Here is a 15,357-nt window from a genome sequence, read left to right as displayed (position 1 = left end):
GAAGGGCAAAGGCTGCCTTTTCTTGAAAGTCTTTTAGTGTCTTGTTGGACCCAGTTAAGATAGCCTACTTAGTGAAGTTTTACAAAGTTGACAGTTACAGTGAACATTTGTCAGGCATTTTAAAAGGATTTCATTTTTTTTATCCCACTGTTATGCAAAAATCTTTTTCCCCTTAGTCCTAGGTCATTTCAAACTGTTTCTTCTTCTTTTTGGTTTACATTATCTACCAGCTCTAGGCTTCAGAAATGAGACACATCCTGCCTGAAATTAATACTCAAGGACAGGACAGTAACTGATACAGGAACAGGACTTTCAGGACTGTAAGTTCTTGAAATTCATCTCAGCAATTGCCATATCAGACAATATCACCTGACAATGATTCTCTATATTCAGTTCAACACATTCTGTTCTGTTTCAAGGGTGCTTGAGCAGGCATAGCAAACTCTTCAAGTGAACATATGAGCCCGGTCTCATTCCTCTTCTTCCTTCTGATAGTGATTGCACAAGACGTAATGCTCTGACTTGAAATCACAGAGAAGCTCTTCATCACTAAATTACTGTTTAGCTTTATATAGGCACTTCTTCTCATTAGTGTAACAGTGGTACGCTAACAGTTGCTTCAGTAATTAAACCTGGCACAAGTCTGACATGTAAAATCAAGAGCTGTATCAGAGTGTCCTTGAGAAAAACAATTAAAAAAAAGAAAAACATTCAGCTATTCACTCAGCCCAAGAAACACTGGATAAAAATATCTGCTTCAGATGTTTTAAGGTGAAGGGTTCACCACGCCAAGGCTGTACACAAATCCTTCTCTTAAATATGAATGAAACACTTCCAGGTCAGGCCAAGACACGCATGTCTCCATTAAGATGAAAATAACCTCCTGGTGATTTAGCATGAGCCTATTTGTCAGAGATTTAGTGCTGTGTGTGTTTCAAGGCGCACATGCACGTCTGTCGGAGTGTTATTTATCTGTTTGTTCAGGGTGTGAGTTAGTAAATGATGAGGCTAATGACTTATCCATCAGCAGGTCAATACTGCCGATAATCAGTCAAGACTGAATAGATGTCTTTAGTGGTGGACTAGTGGGGACACACCATGAGATGCTCATGATTGGCTCCCAGGCAGAAATGATGCATGGATTTATCTGGTGGACAGAGTGTTGGAATAGCAAGATTTGGATAAGCATTGTTTTCTGGGGTGTTGTGTTTCTATATGCCCACTGTGCTATACTGTACTAGACACATTGAAAGATTATTTTATATATTAAAGGAAATGCAAACTGATGTGTGCTGAAAAGAAAAAAATAGTAACATCATGTAAAACACTGTTATATGTACATATTTAAAAGTACTAAAAGTACTCATGTAAAAATAAATACACCTTATTATTCAATAGTTTGTAGAACCCCCTTCAGCACCAAAAACTCCTGTAATCATTTCCTGTAGGACCTTACAGGCTCTCACATCATTGTAGAAGAATTTTGGCTCACTCTTCTTTACAATGTTGCTTCATTTCATTGAGGTTTGCAGGCATTTGTTTATGCACAGCTGTCTTAAGGTCCCACCACAGTATTTCAATCAGGCTGAAGTCTGGACTTCGGCTGGGTCATTGCCACACCTAGATACTTTTATTTTCCAGCCATTCTGTTGTAGATTTGCTGGTGCACTTGGCATCGTCCTGTTGCACGACCCGATTTCAGCCAAGCTTTAGCTGTCAGACTGATGGCCTCACATTTGACTCGAGAATGCTTTGGTATAAGCTGGCTGCTACTTATTTTCTTGATTCCCGTGAAAGCAGTGGGGAAACCTGCAGCCAGCTGAGACTGAAGAAGTCACTTTGATGAGTGTCGAAACGGTTCTCCCACTGAAAACGCTACGTCCAGATGAACAGAATCAACCTTTGGAGATTTACTTACCTGGATGATTGAGAATGCATCAAGATGAGAGCGTACTTTGTTTTTCACAAGTCTGCATAGAGTCCAGTGAAAACGTTCTTTGTCATGTGACTGTATCATTTATTACTTTAAGGGAATATCTTTGTAGGTGAGATAATGACCACAATGACTGAATGAGCCTTCCTACATTGTTCAATCTGGGACTATCTTCAGCCATACATCTAGATACTGGTAGACATTACATTTTTCTTCTAGGTCCTCATTAGACTTTAAATATAAAAACTTGAGTTTATACAGTACCATGCAAAAGTCTTGAATCACCACTCATTTATTTATATTTTTCCATGAAAATTAGTGCAGTGATTTACTGAAACAGGTGCAAACTTACATAGCAATATAGTATGTACGGCAATAACAGTGTGAACAATTCAAATGAGTTTTAAAGGAAGTGTTTGAGCACCTTTATTCTCCAGTACAGCCTGAACTTTCTTAGGCATGCTTTCTTAGATCTTCTTTAAGTAGTCTTCAGGAATAGTTCTCCAGGCTTCTTGAAGGAAATCCAAGGCTCTTCTTGGGATTTTGGCTGGTTTTCTTCTTGTTTTTTGTCCAGATGATCCCACAATGCTTCAGTAATGTTGAAGTCTAGGCTCTGGGGCACTTGTCCATGACTGTGTTAATTGTGTTTCATCTTGTTTTTCTGTCCAGGTATACTTTAGTGGCAGAGCAGGTCATACTACTAGTCTCTCCAGTCTGCATGCCAAAATATCCTTGGGCAAGATACAGAACCCGAAGTTGCTCTTCATCTTTCATGTCTTGTGTCAGAGTTTTTCCCCCCTATTTCTTTCTTTTACATGACTTTCAGATACATTTTTAAATAATTTTTAGCTCTTCCACTTGTTGTGTCCTCTGTGTGTCCTGTTTCCACATATTTGTTAAAGACCATACTGGGATATACCAAATGTTTAGCTAACAACTCTTGGGAATCACCTTGTTGGTAAAAAAAAAAAAAAGAGTGGTTATTTTATGCCTTGTTATCTTTGGGGTCTGAATGTGTAAACACAGCACTGGATCATCTCTTGAGTTTGGTGCATGTTTTTTTTTTTTTTCTAAGTTTTGCGTGAATGATTCATAGGTCAACTTTAAGTAACTTAAACTAAACAAACAAAAAAAAACCCAACTCCTCTGAAAATGGTCTGGTACAAAGAATGGACTACAAATGAGTGAAAAGGGGGCCAATGTTTATGTTTATCTGAAAGGGACTCTCAAGCTCAGTATCCATTTTCTTTTCTTTCTTTTTAAGATAAAAAAAAATTAATGTTATTAAGAGATAATAAACCAGATGCTTTTTTTTCTGTTTTTAAGGGGCAATGTTAAAAGTACACATTTTTTGATTGGTAATAAAAATAAAAACTTTCATCCAAAGTTTTGCATCTTTCTCTGTTCACCAGGGGATTCCCCTTTGATTGACCAGCAGGTTGTTGGTTTCCCACATGGGATACTAGCGTTTGAATGTTTGCCTGTACAGAGATTCCCAGAGACCAACTGGGCTTTAGACTCGCACACACATTTGCACATACAAAGGGCCTGGGCCCACAAATATAGAACAGTCATAAATAGAACTGGTATTCCATGTGCAGGCTGCATTACTGAGGACATTTGTGTATGTGTGTTTGTGCGTCCCCTGGGCAGAATTGTCTGTTCCCACGACCTGCCCTCCATCCGTTCTTCCTTCTCTCACTCATTCCCTTCCTCCCATCTTCCATTCACTGGCCAGCATAATCAAACAGAAGCTGGTCTGGCTCAAAAATGAAGAATAAGATGCATCTCACAGTCCATCTGTGACACAACCAGTGCAGTAATGTTCAAGCAGCCATCTACAGCAGTGGGAATTTGCTGTTTTGTAGTGATTTCTACCTTCTTGAGAATTTCAGAGGCAGATATTTTTCTCCATAACATTTATTTGACATTTATGTTATATTTAAATAATAGGAAGAGGATAAACTGGTATAAATACAACTTTCTAGCCTGCTAACTCTCAACAGACATAAATAAATAAATTAAAAAAGCTGTGAAAGTAGTTAGAATCGCATCTTTATCATGTGACTCTTTAGAGAGGCCCTGTTGCTGGCCTGTTGGCTAGGAGCAACCACCCAATCACATCACCTTGACCAGCTTCATTGTTAAAATTCTAAATTTCTACTTAAACATAAGTATTAACTTTTGAATAATATGGTGATATTGCAGTCAACTGAGGCATATATTTTCTGCAGACAAAGTTCTTACTCACTGCTGAGATGCTATTTTATAATAACCTCTGTAATAAATTCTGGTATTATTTCATTTCATTCACCAGCGCAGGCATTCAACAGTCTGCAATTTCCGTCAAAATACAGTATATTAATATAACATATGATTCACAAAACACTATATATTCCTCTAAAAAACACAATTCAGTTGTCAGATGTCATCAATAGAATCGTTTATCACTCTTCTCCCTGTCTTTACTATGTCTGCAGTGACACATGTAGACAAAAAGCTTTATTCTATTACAGAATGGGTGGGTGGTGATTTTGCGCTATGGCACTGAACAAATGAATACAGGCTGGGTTGAGTCATCAGATTCACCTCCTGATTATAGCCTGCAGTGAGAATGACATGAGGCCTGCACATTGTGAAGTTTGTATTCAGTGTCAAGAAACAATTACATGGGCTGGCCAGTGCCATGAATAGAATCAAGAGTACCTTCAGTACTTTCTGATGTATTATTGAACCTAAGTATTATGTTTGTGGAGGTTTCTATAAGGCCTTTGTGCACATTTGATGTCTAATTATCATCCTCTAATTTGAAATGTTCAGATGCAGTTTTTTGTCTTCTGAATTTATTCGCTAAATAAAGGCACTCAAGGTTCTTTATAAGCCTGAGATAGCTTGTTTTATCTTTTTTATATCAAGCTGCCTGTGGACAGCTTTTAAGAAGCCAGCTCAATTTAAGAACTGACATGTTATTTGCGCAAGAAGCTCTATCCCAAAGCCTCTGTGAGCTATAAGCGAAGCTGACTCTGTGCCATGGAAGCCTGGTCAGAAGCTATTTAGTTAAGAGCTGATGTTGTTGACTTTGTTTGACATTTTACTCTCAAATGAGCTTCAATTCTTTGTTGTGTTACCTAAGAAAGTGAGCTCATGTCTCCAGAAAATGGCTTTGCGTGCCTCAGGGGCCAGGACAAATTTGTTTCTGGCCATGGAGCACAATGTCAAAGCCTGCTTCACTGTCCTGATAGCAAAGGAGAGCGAGAGAGAGACAGAGAAAGAAAGAGAATGAGAGAGAAACATAATTACATTCCCCCCCAAAATCATTTTATTGCCCTCTAGATAAAAAGGTTCACAGTCAGTCCTTGAGCATTGACCTTCCTGAGCCCGTCTACTTTATGAGATTTGAGTTTGCATTTACACAGCATCCGAGGATCTAACAAATCAACTTCCCTGCGGTTTCTTCCTGCTTAAGAGAGCCATGAAAAGATCAGAGCTTGAGTCATAAAAGAGTTGGAAAAACCAGATATTTGGTGTGTGTGTAAACACAACGTTAGCCAAAGAAAAGAATGGGGTTGAAACAGTCCAGATGTGTGGGCACTACGGACAAATCAGATGTACACATAACTTCTCGGATCTCTGTTTGTTCCTGCAGAAATGAAAGTCTTTGTAGGGCTCAAGCCTGCCATGGATCATTATCCCGCTTTATTTCCCTTCTCTCACACACACACAGGCACACTTTCCCCTTCTTCTTCCCTGTGCTCTCTCCCTCTCTTCCTGTCTGCAACACACACTCTCACAGGTTTCAGCACCTTTCTTTCATCGAGCCCTCTGTTCCCAAATATTTTGCATTTTGTGGGCCCTCCTCTCCTTTCACCACCCACACACTTCATCATCATCATCTTTGTCTTCCTCCTCACCATCCTCATCCTCATCTGGATACCAGCCGCCAGTTCCACACTATTGCATATACAGTCTCCCTCCTTCCTTCGCTCTCTCCCTCTCTCTCTGGCACACACACAGGCACACACACATCTGGAAACAGTCAAAGCGTCTACATGCACTGGGAGGGGGGCTACCTCTCGCTCTCTCTCTTTCTCTCGCTCTCTTTCTCACTCTCTCTCGGTATCACTGCAGAGCTGAGCCGCAGAGGCAGCAGAGGCAGAGAGAAGAGAGAGTTCTAACTCCCAATCAGTAAGACACAGGCAGACAGGCACACAGACTGACTGACAGACACACTGCCGGACCATCATGGACTGGATCAAGACAGAGAAACCCGCCTCCGGATGAGACAGGACGGCCTGGCTTCTGTTTTTGGGGGGACTCTGCTAAAGATTCGTGGAATAACCGACAACCTTTTGGGAGATTTAACCCCGTGCTTCCCGTGATGGAATATTTACGCTCTTCTCGTTTTCTAATTTTTCTCCTCTTCTCTTCCTCCTCCTTTTCTTCATCCATCACTTCCACCTCCCGTGCTTCATTCTCTCACATTTTGACACGCTGTTGAAGATGCGCCCGAATGCGTCTTTTGCGCACTTCCATTGCGACCGTCACTGACAGCGCCCGTTTTTTATAACATTTTCAATTGCTTTCTTTCTTTCTTTTTTGTATACATTTATTAAAAACACGAGAGAGGGGAGGAAGAAAGAGAAAGAGAGAGAGAGAGGTGTGAATTGAATTGAACGCGGTGCTGGTCTCATGTTTCTTGCCTAGGGCCCGGATGTACCGAGGGATGCACCGGTGCGTTTTCCCAGCCGGTTCCGCCGAAAGCTCCCTCTTTTTTCTCGCCTTCACCTCCATCATGGGGATTAGGTAATATTCACTCCATCGGAAGAAACCCTCCCCATAAACAAAAACAACGGAATACCCAAAACTGTCCGTGTCAGACAGTTATTTCTTCTTTCCTCCCCTCTTCTTTAATTTCTTTATTTTTTGGGGGCTTTCCCCCCCTCTTGTTATTTTCCTCTCCAGCTTTTTTCCCTCTCTCTCTTCCATTTACCTATAGGGATAACGCCGGACTACATTTATGGTAAATGAAAGCAAAAACATGTACATCCCGGAGGACACCCTTGAGAACCATCAAGGTATGTGGTGCCTTTTTTATTTGTAACTAACAAACATCTAACTGTGCATGAGGGAGGGAGGGAGGGAGTAGGTAGCCTATGATGTGGTCTCGAAATGGGGATGGGATGGGGAAAGGAGGAGGTGGAGGGAAGGAGGGGGAAAAGGGGGTGGTAGCTCTTCACTCATTTTCAACAGATGGACAGATGCAGCTCTCTTTTCTCCACTTCCCCTCTGTGTGTGCAGTTTGTCTATTTGATCTTTCCCCGCAGGCCCACAGCACTTTGTGCAGCAAGTGAACTTGTGCCATGATCACGCAACAGAAGGCTGCAGGTAGCCGCGAACAGATACGGATGAGGCCTTTTTCCCTTGCTTGATTTCGTCCACGCTTGTCGGTTTGACAAGCCGGAACTCTGTGAGCTCTGTGGCACAATGGGTGGGCAGTGGTCATATTTAGCCAACAGGCAGTTGTAGGCGGTGTATATTATTGTTCAAGAAACATCTGACAGCATTTTGCACAACTACACTAAACTGCAGATACAGAATGTTGACGATACTTCACAACCCGGCGTAAGGCGCTTGCCAACGAGCTCGACCACTATCGATCCCCTTTCTCCTAATCACTAGTTTTATTTTTCACATTTTAAAAGCAAGTTTTCAGTTTTCTTAGAGCTCCTTGATGGCAGCACGAGAGAAAATCGCAGAGATGACAGGTGGCAGTAGGAGGGCCTGTAGGACTTATTTGTCTGCTGAGAATTGGGTTGATGGTGTGCTATTTTTGGGATGGCAGCGAGGACAGTAGATTGTTTTGCACAAAACACGACCCAAAGTTCAACCTTAAGGAGTTTTCAAGTGTTTAAGGGAATCCGCGGGCAAAGAGTGGATTGAAATCCTGTGCCGTGCTCTGTTGTACTGTCAGTGGAAAGGCTCTGTTTGCATTGCGCAGTATTACGCGTCGCTCCTTCCACCCACGTTGCAGAGAGCAAAGCCCAGCAATGCATTCGCCTATGGCCAGCCGAACCATACAATTCAGCTAACCCTTATTTATCCGATCACTATTATCACCCTCCTGACCATCATCATCATCGTGGTCGTCGTCGACTTCATCCACCACCTCCAGCACAACCACATACCTCTTCCTTGGCGACAGGTTCCATAGCAACAGGGGATGAGGAGAGGGGTGGCGGTGTATGTGTGTGTGTGTGTGTGTATGTATGTAGCCTATGTAAGTGTATCCGTGCGTGCATCTGTGTCGCAGCGAGCCACCTTCACTAACAGTTTGTTTCAAGGAGGAACTCACCACAGGGTGGATGTTACCCAGGAGCCTGAGAAGCTAGTTTGATGACAGTCAGAACAGCACGATGATGTGTGTGTTCAGGTGTGTGTTCAGTCTGTAAGACAAGTGTTGCCCTGATTGCCACAATGTCCTCTTAATCCATTATTATCAACGGAAAAGATTTTTTTTGGGTCCCCTTTAAACGATATCCAAACAAGTAATGGATACCATCACCACCATGGGGTGTAAGTGAGAGTAAGCAGATCAAGAAAACTGCTGTTTAACACATGTGATTCTTTTCACGATTAGGCGTCACTTGTTATCTTGTGGGTCACTGTGCATAATGCTGTCTAAAAGTGTAGCATGCGAACTCTGCAAAATGTATTTTACTTTAGGACAAGTCAACAGCACATGGATACAGCACAGTTTAACAGTCATGTCAGCTTTTTCTAATGGAGATTGATTTATGACTTCACTTGTAAAGTGAAGACTTTTAAACTCTATTAGAGAAACCTAAGTGAATTTTTGGGCCCTGTTATTTTTGGATTTAGCATTCTTATCTCAGGCTGCACATGTGGGTGGTGGTTTCAGCACCACGGACAGTTCATTCTTCATTGGTCTATTGACAGCTACATGACAGCTATTAAAGAATTACAAAGACATCGACGCTGAGATAGCATTCTTTATATCCTGCTCTACTCTAGTCATTTGTTTTTTTGTTTTTTTGTTTAATGGTGAATGAATCATTTGCATGTATGGGTCAAAGTCATAGAAACCATATTAAATTATGTGCTATATTTATCTGTAGTTTTCATTTGTTAAGAAGGGTTAAGTGGAGGGGAGGGAGGTGGATATATTTTAGGGGCCACTTAACGAGTTTTCTACACATGAAAGATGACAGCAGCCTCATGCAGTGTAGCTATAACAGACATCATGCTTTGGCTAAGTTACAGCAGTTCGGTTTTAATAATAACCACAGTTAAGCCCTTCCTGCCCCTCCTCTCCATCCAACCCTGACCTCTCTTCTCTTTATCGATGGACCTGAAAGAAAAGACAAGTCTCAGACCAGTCGATATGTGAAACTTTAGTTTACAGTTCCTGACATCTAACACCAGATCTGACATTCTCCTTCCTTCATCGATTAGCGTGCATCTTTAGATCTACCCTGTAATTCAGAGTTGATGATCATCTTTACTGCATAATCTCAGTTTTAAGGACTCTTTTGAGTGAGTTGTGAAAGTGCACTCTCGCACTGAGGCACATACAGACCTGTTGCTGCAATGCACGTGTGACCAACGGGGCTGGGAAACAAACAAACACCTGTGGAATCTCTAGTTATTGTAGAGATGCACACGCGCACAAGTATTCACACACAGAGGCATGCACACTTATTACAGCAGCAGTTTTTAGCTGTGTAATCAGCAAGTTGATTTTCCCTGTGGGCATTGTGCTAGAGGCATGATACATCCGTTAGGGGATATTAATTGATTTGCAATTGTTACTCAGGGGTGTTGGCCATCTGCCAGTTCACCTCACTCTGTAATGACTTGACTCGATTTGCTAAACCCCTGCACTGACGTTTTTAAGGTTGTTTCTCACTTACAGACGTAAGCAGAGGTTTTTAAGTAGAAGTGGAGCTATGCAACAGCAGGTTTAAAAAATCTTCAGTTCCTATGCAGGACTAACAAGGAGGCTTAGACTGGCTTTAGGTTTGTTAGACTCAATGACAATAAACGTAATTAAAGAAAATCCAGATGAATCAAGGTATCTTTTGAGAAGTCAGATTAGCTGCAGGTGGTAAAGTTGTTGCTTTATTTAAAAAAAAGGGCAAAAACTAATCAAGCATTTCTTCCAGACGTGTTTTAATTAGAATCCACAGGGGCAGAGTAGCTGCTAAGGAAGCTAAGGCATCAATCAGTGTGCTTGACATAGATGGAAATCTGGGCAATTAGGCGCCAGTCAGCTGTTACCCAAACCAGTTGTTGCTCAATATTGGTGGAATTGAATTCTTGGTGTGATAAAATGAACAGAAACCAATCATTCAACAGTGTTTTGTAACGTGAAAAGTGCCATTTAAAAATAATACGAGTCACAATTAACTTTGTGATCCCTTTATGTTAGTTTGCATTATTCTTTTTTAAAACCTACATTCATCCACAGTAAGGTAAAATCAGCTAATGTTGGGCCTTGTATCATGTCTTCAGTCACTGCAAGTTGAAGAAATAATCCTAGATACATTTGATTTAAAAACCAAGAAAAACAAAAAACCTTTTAAACATTTTTTAAACTTTTCTGTTTTTTAAAGACATACATGTCAAGCAGCAAACACAAACACAGTAGATAAAAAACAATAAAGAAAGATCCAACCTTGCTAGTTATCCCCCAACACTTTACATAGGATGGCTGTGGCTCAAGAATACGACATGCTTGTGTCCACATCTGTGAGCTACATGAGAATATAGAGACAGGGTCATCCTTCCAAGCAGTGATTTACACAGGACATAATCACCTTCAATAATTCAGTGCTATGGCTGAGATGATTAAATAACAAGTCAAAACTGCTGCATGTGTGTTCAAACCTTTATTTAAACCAACAAGGATTTGTTATGTTTTTTTCATTTTTTAAATCTTTTGCAGTTTTGCCTTTTGCATTCAACTGCAGCCCAGCATCATTATCTCACACGATCAAACCGGGCTGCTGTATGTCGGGAAAAACTGAGCTCTTTATGCTGCGATAATAACTCAGTTTCCAGTACTGTAGTGGTCCAGTCAGATAGAGGAAGAACTACCGATTAGTTATTGTGATAAAGAAAATAGAAGCATATTTTCCCATGGTGAACTTAACATATCTGAACTATCATGATGAATTTATTATTATTGGTATGTAGTCACTTAGGTCATCGGGATGAAAGGTTACCATAAACGTTTATACATTGTTTTAGATATTTTTAGATATTCCTTTCTGCCACCGTAATCAGTAAAAATTTATTATAAAAGAATCCTTGAACACAAACGTTATCTTGTTAGAAAGTTTGTCAAGAGTGTTGAGGTACTTTCAGAACTATTTTGAACTGATGGCAAACTTGCGTCTATGATACTGACACAACTTTTACTTTTATTTTGGAAGTATTTTTTAAGCAACACTAGATGTCATGAAAAGATGAGCAGCCAACAGTTATTCAGTGTTGAAACGTTATCTGAGAGTCTATTCCTGGTGGTCACTGCGCTGTTTCACCATTGTAAATTGTGTTTAGTAATTGATAATTTACTAAATGTTTTAACGAAAAGATAGCCATATGCTTACTTTGTCACTAACAGGTACTCTGGCTTTCTCCCACGGTCCAATTACATGCATGTTAGGTTGGCTGTAGGTGTGAATGTGAGCATCTCTGTGTTAACCTTGTGACACACTGGAGACCTGTACAGGCTGTACCCTGCCTCTCGTCCTCTGACAGCTGGGATGGGCCCCAGCCCTGCCATGACCCTGAATTGGATAAAATGAAGAAAATAGATGAACTGCAGGCTTTGGGTCAGAGAGACACAGCACCAGTGATGACTCTTGACATAAACCTTTGGTCAGTTTGACACCGAAGCTGATGTTTTCACTCTGTGTAGGCATGTGTAAATGTAAGTGGTCCGAACAGGAATGACATAAACTAAGGAGCACTAGATGGTGAAGCACTTTGCAGAAAAGTCTTCTGAAAGTCTTTTGCAAAGATTGAGCCAGTTTAACTCAGATATGTTTTCTGATTTTTAGAGGGGATAGTAGCAGAAATATTAAGCAGTGCATCAGATTGTTGAAGAGCCCCTATAATTTTGTACTGCCCTTCAGAATCCCTTTAATCTGGTGAACCCCACCCTGGAAGTTGAGCAAAACCACTTAGGTTTAGAAAAAAACTGATTTGCCAGTTACCAAATGATAATTCAAATTAACTCTTAAATAGAATTTCTTGCAAATGAGCTGTGGGCTTGCAAATAGGAATTGCTTTATATTATAGGGTCACAGACAAAAACATCTGGAAACTGCTCTCTCACACTACCCTTAATTCAGGCTTTACAAGAGTAGTATAGAATCATAGAGTCAGCTTATTGTTGACGGGATGTGTGTGCGAAGACATGTTAGTCACAGCGAGGTTGTAATGTTGTAGTGGAGGATGTAATGAGCGATTAAAGGCCAACTAGCATTAAAGAAGCTTATATTAGCATTTTAGAGAGTATAATGGCTTTAACTTAAGGATGTGACTCATCAACAGCTGCGCTTAACGTAAAACTCCATCTGAAAGACAAAAGAAGACAACACAAAGACGGTAGGAAAAGAGGGGTGGGGGGATCGAAGGAGAAATTAGAGAATGAAATGACAGATTGCATTAAAGGTAATAAAAGAGAAGCAAGACTGAGAGAGTGGAGAGCAGAGCTGGAAAGGAGGGATGGAGCAAGAACACTGCCTGGCACTGAAACAGAGGGATCGTAGAGGAGCAGACAATGGAGAGAAGAAACTGTAGGAGAAGGGAATCAAGGGATGGAACGACCATGAAAAATAGTGAGCATCGCAGGTTAGGGGACAGGGCTGGGGCCGAGGGAGAACAAGAACTGATGGAGCACAGTTGGAGGAGGAGAAGGAGGGAGGATTATCCGTGACTCTGTCTTGCTTAAGCCTCTGGTTGGATATTGGAAATCTATCCAGAGGCTGTCCTCTGCTCTTAGTGCTATCGGGCCTCAGTCTTCATTTCTGGTGGGACAATATGCCAACACTGGCAGCACTGAGTGTGTTTTGTGAGTGTATGTGTGTGTGAGAGTGTGCATTTGCAACTGGCTGCCTGCCTACATGCATTGTGCCTGCTTGGCTGCCTCAGTGTGTGTATGCGTCTGTGTTTGGACATGTGTCTTACCTCTCTGATGCAAACCCATACACAGACACACACACAGCCTCCTATTCTATTGATCTGGCTGAAGCCACAAGCGGAAATAATGAATACGGACCTGTAGCATCTTCTGCGCTCTCTACTCTTCACCACGCTCCCTCTTTTTGACTGCAAGTTCTCCGTCTCAGGTGCCTTACCTTAGCTAACCCTCAACTTATTGGCTGCTGTTTGACTATCAAAGTTCCCTAAAGCTTCACTGAGGATTAGTGCTTCAATAATGGTGTTATGGTTAGATTCTTCAATTTTTTAGCAGGAATTTTCCACAGATTGTGTTGATGTATGTCATGAATGCACAATTGATTATGTGGCAGTGAAAGTATTTTTCCACCTTACATGAATTTAATGATAAAACATCCCTGCAAAGCATTATATGCACTTCTATGTGCTTTCAAGAAAGATTTATACAAAACCAATTCTACACTAAACATAAGAGCAATGAAATTCAGTGCTGCAGGCCTATTAGGACATAGTGGGAGGGACTTGATTATAACTTATTCCACATTTAAGTCACATCTAGGCTCTTGCATGGACATATGGAAACTGGTTAAAAATTTATATTTCAGTCTTATGTGCCATGTCTATGTTTCATGTGATGCCTGCAGCATCACCAAGGATCTACAGCACCCATGTGTGTTTAACGCCTCCACTGCTCAGGAGCTGTATGCAAGTTTGTCTTTGGGTGTGTTTGCCTCCTCTATGATGAAGAAGTGAGTGAAGAGTCGGGAGCAGTCTGTCATTCATGATCTGTCATGCATTTGCCTCTTTCGATTTTTCAGCTTTTTTCTCTCTCTATCTCGCAGTTTCTAAATAATTTCTGCCTGTAGAGAAATTACTTTGAATTCTCTCATTTGCTCTCAACCCCAACCCGACCCGCCCTCCAATCAATCCGCTATCCATTTGGTTTTAGCTCACGAGGTTTAATACGTTTCCTTTCTTCTGTGAAATAATCGGTCCATCTGCCTGCATTTACTGTAAGGCTCGATAGCATTTGCTGTAGATATAACCACAGAAAAGCAAGATAGAAAACACTCTTTATTGCCCCAATGGGGGTGCTCTGCCTATAAGATCAACAGATTCACTACTCAACACAAAGTAGATAAACCACAAGTCAGTACACTAACAAGTATGCATCTGGCCTGTTGCTCTAATGTATATGCAGTAAGAGCTTTCCCCGTAGCCACACGGATGTTTTTGATAACCACTAGCCCGTTCTTTGTGCACTCATGACTTGATATTTATATTCTGTATTGCTTTAAGAAAGGTGTGTGCTTGAAAGGTTGACTGTGGAGATTTCTTTTTAGATTGTGTAAGTTTTGTCAGCAGACATTTAAAATCAGGAAGCAGGACATCCTCTGTGAAGCAGGAACGTTTTGCCTTATTTTAGAGGAAACACCAGAGCGGTGGGTCATGTTACTACTGGAGCTTTCTGAGAATTTACTCTGTCCAAATTAGTAGCCTGATGTTAGAGGAAATTGTCTTTCCACCCCGTTTCCAACCTCGCCTGATATTGTTCCCACTTTAAATGATTTCCATGTGAGAGGGGAGACCATAGCATCTGCCTCAATCTAACGTCATTGTATTTTAAAAGTGAAGCAGATCATTCAGCAGCAATACCAGGATTTGCTCCTGGTACTTGACAACAGCTAGACATTGACATTAATCTTAGCTTGTCCAACCCTGTGGTGTTTTGTATGTACGAGGAAGAAGGGCGTGCACGATTTGATAAGTCTGCCGCTTTCTTAGCTATAAAATTCCACAAAATGACACTAGAAGAACAAAGGGGATGATGGTGATGCTTTAAGCGTGCAGCACCGTGAACTTCCCCCTGACGTCATCCTTTTACTGTTTATGACAGTCAACAATGTCAGCGCACGTCACGGTTGTCATTTTGTCTTCACTTCAAGAAACACATTAACTCCAACCAACATGAAAATGCCAGGAATTAAAAATAAGAAGGGGCTTTTTATAGTCTGTTGAAACACAGCAGTGTGGTTTGCGAAATGATGTGCCTAAAGTTCCCAAGAACTCGCCTCAAACTATTGCCTATAGCATCAAATATTTATGGGAACAAAACACTCAGCGATATGATATCATTATTTATGAAACATTTGTGTGCCGCACTCATTCATCACCATTTAGATTATGCAGTGTAAACACCTTTTTCAGTATTATTG

At 41.0% G+C, this 15,357-nt stretch overlaps 1 protein-coding gene across 1 annotated transcript in view; it reads left to right on the top strand.

Moving 5' to 3' along the window:
• The window catches only part of cacna1c (calcium channel, voltage-dependent, L type, alpha 1C subunit), a 238,265-nt gene that overhangs the window by 5,244 nt on the left and 217,664 nt on the right, over positions 1-15,357 (top strand). The window lies entirely within an intron of this gene.

This window comes from Diplotaxodon limnothrissa, linkage group LG17 (assembly GCF_057381915.1).
Source record: "Diplotaxodon limnothrissa isolate DT_005_m linkage group LG17, D_limnothrissa_male_GT1.1, whole genome shotgun sequence".
NCBI lineage: Eukaryota > Metazoa > Chordata > Actinopteri > Cichliformes > Cichlidae > Diplotaxodon > Diplotaxodon limnothrissa.
Note: the sequence above shows the minus strand (reverse complement) of the source record. Positions and strands in the feature narration are given on the sequence as shown.